We start from the raw sequence: 11,702 nt of genomic DNA, 5'->3' as shown, positions 1-11,702 counted from the left end.
TGGTTTACTACAGTCTTCCAGTTCCCATCCTTAGCAACAGGCTGCCTCAAGGGTGCACTTCTATGCTCCCTTAAATTAAAGCTTGTACTATTAGGATCAGTAACACTTGCTTCTGAATGTGGGATTGCTGTGTGGAGACCTACCTGCATCAGTTTCATTGCTCAAAGGGCATTTGGCATTAATATTTGTCTTTTGGAAGTCACATTGTGTTACACTTCGCAAGAAAATCAACTAATTAAAAATAATAAATAATACTCTCTAGCATATAGTTTAAATATCATATAATAACAGCTATTCATTTTGTTTTTTTTTTTCCTTATTGCCTTTCTCTTGGCAGTTGCTGGCATATACAATACTACTCCATGAGCTTTGAAGAAAAAAATTAGTCCTGGACAGCTTTCAAAGAACATTTGAGAAAAGCTCCAAAAGCCTAATTGGAAAGAAGGTCAGTCTTCTTTAGTTTGCTTCATTAGGGTGCCAGGGAAAAAACCTAGAAGATTATTTAAAGACTGGAGAGAGAGAAAAAGACTAAATATTTACAGGGGGACATTTCCTTTGAATGTATAAAAAAGCAAGTCAAAGCTGTATATGCATACATCTTCATAAAAAAATATTGTGCATGTTTCCCATGTATGTTGGTCAATTTTGGATGTTTGGTCAGTTTAATATATGTTTATTTATTCCTTATTCAGCTATTTCATAAAATTTACACAACACTTGTTTTTTTTAAAAAAGAAAAGACCTCAAGTAGTTGTAGTAGTTCTTCCTCCTGCCTGGATCTGAATGAGATTCTGGCGCTTCGGTAGCCCTTTGGAGACAAGCATTAACTGAAATCATAGGCATCGAATAGGGCTATGCTACCTAGCCAACAGCACATCTATCAGACCAAACCCCCACTGTCTGCACATTTATTTAACCATTCATGATATTTATCCTATGTAAAAGGGATCCCCTACAAGGGCATAAAGGTAAAGGTACCCCTGCCCATACGGGCCAGTCGTGTCCGACTCTAGGGTTGTGCGCCCATCTCACTTAAGAGGCCGGGGGCCAGCGCTGTCCGAAGACACTTCCGGGTCACATGGCCAGCGTGACAAGCTGCATCTGGCGAGCCAGCGCAGCACACGGAAACACCATTTACCTTCCCGCTAGTAAGCGGTCCCTATTTATCTACTTGCACCCGGGGGTGCTTTCGAACTGCTAGGTTGGCAGGCGCTGGGACTGAACGACTGGAGCGCACCCCGCCACGGGGATTCGAACCGCCGACCATGCGAATGGCAAGTCCTAGGCGCTGAGGTTTTACCCACAGTGCCACCCGTGTCCCTCCTACAAGGGCATACTTCCATGCAATCAGAAACCCAGAGCCATTGATGCTCCCAATCATGTGGAAGCCCATATGCACATTCAACTGAATACGCAGATGCTGGGAAGCTATTCCCATCAGTGGAACAGCTGAGTGACCAAGTGAAAGGCTTAATTTGAAAAAAGCTAGATTTCCCCTAGAATGCTTCCCTGGAATGCTCCAAAAGTTCTTAGCTCCAAGCAGATATAGAATTCAATTTGATTCAATTTGTTTTTAAGAATCATCCTACCTTATTTGCATTTCTGAAACAATACTGGAACTGAAAGCTCCCTTTGAATTTCACACTTGCCCAAATTGCAATTCTCTGGCCAAATGTACCAAGATGCATGTTGCTGTTGTTGTTTAGTCATTTAGTCATTTCCGACTCTAAATGACCCCATGGACCAGAGCACACCAGGCACTCCTGTCTTCCACTGCCTCCCGCAGTTTGGTCAAACTCATGTTTGTAGCTTTGAGAACACTGTCCAACCATCTCGTCCTCTGTCGTCCCCTTCTTCTTGTGTCCTCCATCTTTCCCAACATCAGGGTCTTTTCCAGGGAGTCTTCTCTTCTCATGAGGTGGCCAAAGTATTGGAGCCTCAGCTTCACGATCTGTCCTTCCAGTGAGCACTCAGGGCTGATTTCCTTAAGAATCCATACATCACTTCTGGGAAAAACATAGCTTTTACTATATGGACCTTTGTTGGCAAGGTGATGTCTCTGCTTTTTAAGATACTGTCTAGGTTTGTCATTGTTTTTCTCCCAAGAAGCAGGCGTCTTTAATTTCGTGGCTGCTGTCACCATCTGCAGTGATCATGGAACCCAAGAAAGTAAAATCTCTCACTGCCTCCATTTCTTCCCCTTCTATTTGCTAGGAGGTGATGGGACCAGTGGCCATGATCTTCGTTTTTTTGATGTTGAGCTTCAGACAATATTTTGCCCTCTCCTCTTTCACCCTCATTAAAAGATTATTTAATTTTTCCTCACTTTCTGCCATCAAGGTTGTGTCATCTGCATATCTGAGGTTGTTGATATTTCTTCCAGCAATCTTAATTCCGGCTAGGGATTCATCCATCCCAGCCTTTCGCATGATTAATTCTGCATATAATTTAAATAAGCAGGGAGACAATATACAGCCTTGTCGTACTCCTTTCCCATTTTTGAACCAATCAGTTGTTCCATATCCAGTTCTAACTGTAGCTTCTTGTCCCACATAGAAATTTCTCAGGAGACAGATGAGGTGATCAGGCACTCCCATTTCTTTAGAACTTGCCATAGTTTCCTGTGGTCGACGCAGTCAAAGGCTTTTGCATAGTCAATGAAGCAGAAGTAGATGTCTTTCTGGAACTCTCTAGCTTTCTCCATAATATACTATGGTAAAGTGTGCATAAAAATGCACATATTGGGGAAATGATTGTATTAGGCAAAATTCCACATAAAGGTGGAGAAATAAGCACTAAAACACTAATGAGTTGTCATGAGGACTTTCCCATTTCATAGCAGACTGCTGGGAAATGTGTAGAACTGGAACATCCCCCCCCCCCAAGGATGCACACTTGGCAAGATCATCATCTGTTTTAGGCTCCATTGTTGGCATTGGGGACACAATGGAGGAGTATGCATTTGGGGGAAAATCTGTTGGATGGTTGCAGTGCCTACTATGGCTGTAGAGGCCGATGTGGGAGAGTCATGCATTGTTGCAGCTGGGGTAGATGAAGATGTCCAGTTGCAGTGTTGCAGATGCACTATGGCTTCTCTTTGCACTCCTTCCAGCAGTCATTGCTCAACTGGTTGCTGCTATGAATACATGACTTAACTATCTGTCTCCAGACACTGTGGTTGTCCTTGGAGATCCTGCAATCTTCCATTTTGTGGATGTGACCAAACCACTGTAGATATCACTGAAACAAGAGTGCAAACATGCTGGGAATGTGGGCTTGAGAAAGCACATAATCATTTGGAATACTATCCTGACATGTGATCCCCCAAATCCTCCTGATGCAGTGCCTATGGAAGGCATTGATCTGTCACTTCTGATGGTTGTGGGTTACCCATGACTCACTTCCATAAAACAGCATGCTCAACACACAAGCCTGGCAGCCCTTCATCTTGGTATTGGACTGTTTTCACATATCACATTCTCCCATGCCCTTTTGGAGAGGTGAGCCATTGCCATAGCTGCCTTGCCAATAACCCCTAGACTATGACTCCATGCACACATTTTTTTCTTTGCAAAAGAAAAAAGAAGAAAAGGGGAAAATGTGTCTGCAGAGGGAGAAGACTCTACATTGATTTCCAAGTGAAAATGTGTTTCTTCAGCCACCCAACATTTGATTTTCTTATCATTCTTGTTTCCTTTCATCCCCACCCCCCACCCCTTAGCTAGCAGTGCCAACACGCTATAGACTTTTGATGGTGGAATCCATCTACATGAGTTTCCATCTAAAGGTCTCAGCTGGGGTGCTACATATATTTAATACTTTATTAATGTTTTCAAAATTCATTTCCTGTATTCCTGCTGAGGAAGAAAAGAAAACATGCAAGGGAGCTATTAAAAATGAGGCTACAATGAAGCCAATGTATCCAATTTTTGCTTTCAAATTTTGAAAGCTAGGTATATAAAAAAGTAACTGATTACTTTGTGCAAGTGCCCTAATCCCTACCCCCACCCCCAATATATTATTCCTATCTTGAATAAACTACTATAGTTATAACGGCCTGAAGAAAAGGCAGGTTCTATATCTAAGGGGAAAACTATGGGTTCACTTACTCTTTTTTTTCTGGAAGATACTTTCTTCTTTGGGATGGTCAAGGAATTTGATGAGTCTAAATTCCAAAGCAGATACACCTGATCTGCACCTTCCAGTAGATGTGGCTCTGATTCGGAATCTGCACTCCTTTGGACAAGATTGTTTGAGGGATGACTCTTTCTTTCTTTCTTTCTTTCTTTCTTTCTTTCTTTCTTTCTTTCTTTCCTTCCTTCCTTCCTTCCTTCCTTCCTTCCTTCCTTCCTTCCTTCCTTCTTTCCTTCTTTCCCAACTGGAGCAGGTAGAGTATGTTTGAGCCCAGCCATGCATATTATAATCTTTCTACTTGCTACGTTGTACAAGGGAAACAATGAGACTAAGGAGTAAGCTGACAGGCAGTGTCAACCTTTGGAAGGTGATTGTAAGTAAGGAGGCAGGCAGGCGGAGGCTAGCATATAGCATGCTGATATTTGTGGGGCAATGCCCCGTTAGCATTGCATGTAGAGCAGATAATTTATCTGAAGTGCTCACAACAATTATTGTATACATGGTGAGTAGAATTTAATGGGTGAGATTCATCATACCACAGTTTACAGTGCAGATGGACAAATCAGCATACAAAAGCAAAGCAAAACTCCAAATCACCCATTCCTGGCATCAGCACCCCACCCCACAGTGGCTGGGGCCCTCACTAAAGTATAATAAAGTAGCATCAACCAAGAGGCAGAGATGGGACTGCAGAGCCTCTCCACAGAATTTACTAGCAGACTGGCTCCACCAGTCTTCTCCCTCAAGTAGCTATTCCAGCAGGCTATAGGGAGAAGAATCCTCCCATCACTCTTAATTTCTGAAAACAGCACATGAACTGAAACAAAAAAACAAACAAGCAAACAAACCCCTAGCCTTTGTAAACAGCACTGCTCTGAATGATGCAACAACAACAATAAAATGTGTACATTAGGAATAGTTTGCACAAAATGCCTTTATTAGTACAAACTAGTATGCAAAAATGCATTACCGGTATATTAGGGGAAATTGCTTGCATATTTTTTTAAAAAATACATGCAAAACGTGTATCTTTTGAAAAATCTGCAGAAATATGCTGAGAAATTTTCAAGAGCTCTTAATTACTACACATTTGCTGCTTGATCTGCAGCAATGAAGAAGGAATAGGGCTTGCCTCCACATCCCCAATATATAAACTACTGCCCCGTCATCTGAGAAAATATGGTTGGGTTCCTGCGTTTGCTTTTATTGCAACAACAAAAGCATCAACAAAGCAAATTTTGATGTGAAGAACCAAACTGAAGTAAAACATGTGCACCATCTCATTATTAAACGGCGATGGATTGGCATAGTTCACGGAGCAGAAGAGGTCTAGTTGCTGGCAGCAATTGCCAATTAGGCATCAGCTAAGAATAATTGTGTGTAATTGAACTTTGTAAAGTAAAAGACTGTAAAGAAAGGGAAGCAAATAATTTTTTGAGTGCCTGACATAAAGAACAATTTGCTCATGATAATTATTCCCTCAAAATCTTGTTGCTTATGAATGAAGGAAAGAAATGTTGACATTTTGGGGTTAGGGGGCAATAAGATTACAGAAGAAGCAGCCCTCTCTATATCCGCTATAACCTGGTTTTATATATATATATATATATATAGAGAGAGAGAGAGAGAGAGAGAGCACACTCTGTGATACAGCATAAGCATAGCATGCATGAAGTCCCACATTCAATCTCTGACATCCCCACTTTAAAGGATAAGGTAGAAGCTCTGGGGAACAATGTCTCATTACAGTAGATCACACTTGACTAGATTAGGAACATGGGAAGCTGATCCACTGGTCCATCTAGCTCAGTATTGTCTACACCAGAGATGGGATATTAGTCATGCTGGCTAGGGCTGATGGGAGTAGGAGTCTAGCAACATCTAAAGGACCACAAGTTATTCATCCCTGGTTGAACTCAGTGGTAGAGCACATACTGTACATTACACAGGTAGCTTGTCTAAATGCTGTCAGTGTAGACAGTACTGAGCAAGATGAACCAATATTATAACTTGGTATAAGGTGACATTTCTGTGTATCAGCAACTTGTCCTTTGCACCTTTGATAATTCTGAAAGAGAAACTCTAGTCACATGCAGGGCTAAGAAAAACTTCCCTGGAAACTGTGGGGAATGAGAGGCTATTGAAACTAAAGAACAGATTGTAAGGGAGGGGGGCAGATCTTTGAAGACAGAAAATGGGAGAGCAGTTGCTTCTGTTTTAGGAACCTAGAAATGACAGCATGTGATAACAAGCTCTAAATGGGGGCCATATGCTTTAGGGATGCAATAGGTTCCTTTTCTCTCGGATATCACAGCAGTATCTTAATAATTTTTGCTCCTGCATCTTTTCACACAAAATCACACACTAAGTATAGTCAAAGATCCCAGCTGGAAAAAAAACAACAACCTAGAAGCCTAAGAGCTGGAAAGGAAATGCATTTATCAAAATTTGCTGGATAGAATTCCAAAGAATAATCTCTGGGCCACAGGAAAAGGTAGCACAGTAGAGTAGAGTGAGTGTAGGCAAGAGATAAGTATCTGTCTGCCCCAGAAAGGAATGCCTTTTTTAATATGGCATGAACTTTGTAGCTTTGTAAGTTCTTTAAAAGAATTAAGCATAAAAATATACCGCCCGATTAATTGGGGAAGATGTTTAATGTATTATAGGAACCTAGGAAGCTATGTCAGATTATTGGTCCATCTACCTCAGTGTTGTCTACACTGACTGGTAGCAGTTCTCCAGGATTTCAGGCAGGAGTCTCTCTCCAGATCAAGATACTGGGGATTGAACCTGGGATCTTCTGCTTGCAAGGCAGATTCTCTACAATTGAGCTATGGCCTTCCCTGAACCTGTTATCAAAATGCCTTTAATTGATTTATAGACTAAATGTTTGCAAACAGTAACCTGATTGATTGCTGTTTAAACAAAAGCAATAATACTCAATAGTCATGAAGGCTGTAATTGGACATTTTTATATTCAGTGGTTTATAAACCAAGATGAAAGATTGAGAGATCAAATTCTCATTTTGCCCTTTTAAAAATTAGGAACAAGGACATGCTAGGTACATTAGTATTCAGTAATCCTCTCCTGATTAATTGAAAATGGGATTGGAGCCAGATTCAGTTTGTGAGCAAGGCATGGGTCTTGTACAAGCTCCCTCCATGGCAGCAGTGGTCAGCTGCAAGCTGCCATTTTAAATTCCCCACATTCCCCTGGAATACTGGCATGCCTTAGGAAATTAAAATGATGTATGTCTGTAGCGGGCAGTCAGGACTCAGCACTGGTGGCCCCTGATTGCCCAAGGGTGCTAGGGAGTGACGCGCAATGGGGTGCTTTACTATTTATTATTTATATATCACTTAATGATAAAATAGCCATTTAAGCTGCATACAATGTATGAAATCCTATTGCACAGAAATTAAAATTATGAACAACCATGATTAAAATGCACAATAAAACAATCCCATGGAAACATTAAAATATGATTAAATGTAATTTCTACAGACTTCCTTCTCTAATTATACCTCTCTTGACTCTAATCTACATAGCAAAAGCAATGGTAGTGCTATTCCCCACCACCACCCTTAGTATTCTCTAAATAGGAGCTATTCATGTCAAAGTATACATAGATAGCTTCAAAGTTAATAGTTCAGGTAATGAGTGCAAAACCATTGAAAAATATGACCTTCAATGCCTTGGGGCTATAGCCAATCCAATGATGTCTTTTGTTTCACAGTAATCACCCTTGACAGTACATACTTCTGTAGTGCCATTAAAGTATCTCTTCATCATTTTATTAAACTTTTATAAAATGCTCACAAAGAGCAACTCTGCAAAGAGTAACCTCAAAACTCTAGCAAGATTACAATTATGCAGATGCATACTGTCAAGGAACAAAATCCATTGGCAGCCAATGGACTTTAATTAAGATTTGCTCCAAGGTTTTGCTCATCATTTCTCTTCCCAATTTAAACTAAATCTATATTTTAATATATAAAACTAATTGCTCAGGATCTAAATGGACTTAAATATTGAATTTCAATTAACACTTGTAAAAGAAGATATGAGACATTTCCTCTCCCTTTTTTGGTCTTTTGGGTCTTGGCAACCCCTCCCCCCCTAAAAAATATCAGCACGTTGGGAGGGGGGACGGCACAGGAACAGTGCTAATGAGCACATTATCGTTTTGCTCATATTAATTACTCCTATTCTTCTTGCTTTAACTTCAAAGTATTTTTAAAAACATCAATCGTAATTACTTCAAAAGGCCACTACAATTCATCTTTTAAAAGGCCAAAAAAGAGCATTCTGGAGCCGAGTTCAGCCCGCAAGGAGATATTTGCATTGGCGCATGTTATGCAATTTTTTAAAAATAGCATCTTTGCCACTCATGTTCTCACAAGTTTATAAGTTGCCATCATGAAACTATAGCATGTGGGACTGAGTATGAGCATTTCTGTACCAGTAAGAATTTGTTGGTTCCTAGGAAGACCAAAGGGACGCAGGTGACGCTGTGAGTTAAACCACAGAGCCTAGGACTTGCCTATCAGAAGGTCAGTGGTTCGAATCCCTGCGAGGGGGTGAGCTCCTGTTGCTCGGTCCCTGCTCCTGCCAACCTAGCAGTTCAAAAGCATGTCAATGTGCAAGTAGATAAATAGGTACCGCTCCAGCGGGAAGGTAAATGGCATTTCTGTGCACTGCTCTGGTTCGCCAGAAGCGGCTTAGTCATGCTGGCCACATGACCCGGAAGCTGTACACCGGCTCCCTCGGCCAATAAAGCGAGATGAGCACCGCAACCCCAGAGTCGGCCACGACTGGACCTAATGGTCCAGGGGTCCATTTACCTTTACCTAGAAAGACCAAGTCAGACCATTGGTCCAGTATTTTCTGCACTGAAGTATAGAAATAGAATTTTAGAGTTGGGAAAGATCCCAAGAGTCATCTAGTCTAACCCCCTCTAATGCAGATATCACAGCTAAAATATCTCTGCAGGATAGCCATCTAGACTCCATTTAAATATCACCAAAGAAAGAGAGTCTACCCCCTTCTGAGAGAGTCTACCACCTTCAGTCCTCTCTTCATAATTCCAGGCAGGGTTTTCTCTCAGCTCTACATGGAGATGCCAGAGGTTGAATCTGGGACATTCTGCATGCAAAGCAAATGCTCTACTATGAAGCTGCAGTTTTTCCCCAATGAAGGGAGTGGGATCCCACAGGCTGCAGCACTGCTGTTCTCTGCATGTTGTATTTCACATAGAGCAGGTGGAAAGAATGCTGTTGCACTCAGGTTTGGCTTGTGGGCTTCCCACAGTTATCTGGTTGTCCATTGTGAGAACAGGATGCTGAAGAAGATGGGACATTGGTCTGATCCAGCAGGCTGTTCTTGTGTTGTTAAGCGTGTGTGATTTTGTATTTGTGTGTCCCTGAGCAGTCCCCTGAAGGTTTTCCATCATTGTAATGTGGTCTTTGGACCACTTCTGCTCACCCCTGCCTTAAAGATTCACACTGCTATCTTTGCAGTCTGTTCAATGCCTTCCTGTATTCAAGGTGCATGGTGTGTTTGCGCAGGTGTTCTTTTGTTTATATGGACATCTCACATCATGTCTCCTGAGAGGTAGCTTCCAATACAGCATGAAATTTCATATTCTCAGGATTTTATTTTAGTAAGCTAAACTTGAAACACAGGTGCTCTTTGTTTGTTTTAATTAAAGACAATGGAAAGTATTTACTTCCATATTTCAAATGACCTGCTGTGGGAGTTTTGCACTTGTTTCACACAGATCTGAGTCCTTGCATAATGTTATGAGATTTAGGGAGAGGAAGTAGGCGGAATGTTAGGTCCTTCTAACCCCTGGATCCAGCAAGTGCTAAAGTATAAGCCAGGCAAGCTTCCTATGTTGAGGTGATCACCTGGGTGATGGGCAATTAAGAGTACAAAGGAAAGGGTTTTTTGCGCAAGACAGTAAATGGGTGAAGGCCCACCCTCAACTCAGATAATTAGAAGAACAAAACTGAGTTGAGAGTTTGCAGTAATGTGACCTAGAAGCAATGCAGCAAGTTGAAGAGAGAGTCAGAGCAATGTTTCATTTATATTTGAACCCAAGGTTACAGCTATGGGGTAAACAAGACCCTTTTGGAGTATTAATGCTGTGACACCCCCCCATCAAAGGCTCAGGTTATATATATGTGTGTGTAAATAAGCCATATATCATAAAGACATCACAGTCACTGCTGTGCCTCATTTCTAAAAGGAAACACGAACCCTGGGTAAGCACCTGGAACCCCTGAAATCCTGCACCACTTGGCAATTAGGTCGGTGTGCCATCTAGGAGGGATTGTGAAACATTGGCAGCCTACTTTAGTATTGATATCTGGGGTGCAAATTAACTGGAAACACATGATTGGCACATTTCTGACTCATCTAAAACATGAATTACTTTTGATGATTTGTTTCTATAAACAAATAGGTTTAAAGAGATGTGATTCAACAAGTTATGATGGTGATGATGGAAAAGAATGAACTTAGGGCTGAGCTATGGCACACGTGGTAGCAGATATGAAATTTCCACACCAATATGGCCCCTCTGCAAAAAACAACAACTATTTCTTGGTGTAGTTGCATAAAAAGCAAATGAATTCTTAGTCACTCCATTCCTTATTTGATGAAACTTCGATAGCTACAACAGTACCATCCACATACAAGACAAAGAGAGGTATAAGGAGGCTTGAGGGACCTTCAAGGTTTGTAGAAGTATTAAGACTTTCATGGGGAAAATACTAAGGGGAAGGATTCCCAGGAGAGCAAATCAGGACTAAACATGTTCAGCAGTCACAGCTCATTGTGCATTAGAGGGGAAATCATATAACAAGGAGGAAATTGAATAACATAACCTGAAAATGAGCATGACTAGTGGGACAAAATTTTGAACAAGACCATGCTACACTACAACACAGCAGACTACAACATTTTGTTGCATATCTCACTTGAGAGCCAGTGTGGTGTAGTGGTTAAGAGCGGTAGTCTCGTAATCTGGGGAACCGGGTTCGCGTCTCCGCTCCTCCACATGCAGCTGCTGGGTGACCTTGGGCCAGTCACACTTCTTTGAAGTCTCTCAGCCCCACTCACCTCACAGAGTGTTTGTTGTGGGGGAGGAAGGGAAAGGAGAACGTTAGCTGCTTTGAGACTCCTTAAAGGGAGTGAAAGGCGAAATATCAAATCCAAAATCTTCTTATTCTTCTTCTTGTCTCCATTTACCATCAAAATATAAAATTGATATTTTAAAAGAATTTCCCTTGCATGAACTCTGATCATTCAAATTTGTTACAGAATGGTTGCAAAGACCAATAATTTGTATGAGTGGTTATGTTGCATAGGCTTTGCTCTTTGCTAATGTTAGACTTTCTTCTTTTATGGCTTGTCAACACTAACATTCTAGGCCATCACAGTAATATTTTGTATTGGAAAAGGAAAAAAGGCACATGACACATAGTAATTTCTGGGTATCAAAGAGCATCTAAATCACACTCTGACCAGATAACCCTTAAAAAAATACTACCATAGCCACTTT

Source organism: Podarcis gaigeae, assembly GCF_964106915.1.
Source record: "Podarcis gaigeae genome assembly, chromosome: 8".
NCBI classification, from domain to species: Eukaryota; Metazoa; Chordata; class Lepidosauria; order Squamata; family Lacertidae; genus Podarcis; species Podarcis gaigeae.
Note: the sequence above shows the minus strand (reverse complement) of the source record.